The sequence below is a fragment of the Mandrillus leucophaeus genome, unplaced genomic scaffold (assembly GCF_000951045.1).
Source record: "Mandrillus leucophaeus isolate KB7577 unplaced genomic scaffold, Mleu.le_1.0 Scaffold1249, whole genome shotgun sequence".
Taxonomy (NCBI): Eukaryota; Metazoa; Chordata; class Mammalia; order Primates; family Cercopithecidae; genus Mandrillus; species Mandrillus leucophaeus.
The window spans coordinates 42043-42406 of record NW_012100865.1 but is presented as its reverse complement, the minus strand read 5'-3'; the positions used below and the strand labels follow the sequence as shown (position 1 = coordinate 42406).

The 364-nt window shown below is 37.6% G+C and overlaps 1 pseudogene; it reads left to right on the top strand.

The window, feature by feature from the left end:
• The window catches only part of LOC105533369, a 10987-nt pseudogene that overhangs the window by 2021 nt on the left and 8602 nt on the right, over window positions 1-364 (top strand).

Here is a 364-nt window from a genome sequence, read left to right as displayed (position 1 = left end):
TTGAATTTTGTCAAAGGCCTTTTCTGCATCTATTGAGATAATCATGTGGTTTTTGTCTTTGGTTCTGTTTATATGCTGGATTACATTTATTGATAATTTGTGTGTGTTGAACCAGCCTTGCATCCCAGGGATGAAGCCTTCTTGATCATGGTGGATAAGCTTTTTGACGTGTTGCTGGATTCGGTTGGCCAGTATTTTATTGAGGATTTTTGCATCGATGTTCATCAGAGATACTGGTCTAAAATTCTCTTTTTTTGTTGTATTTCTGTCAGGCTTTGGTATCAGGATGATGGTGGCCTCATAAAATGAGTTAGGGAGGATTCCCTCTTTTTCTATTGATTGGAATAGTTTCAGAAGGAATGGT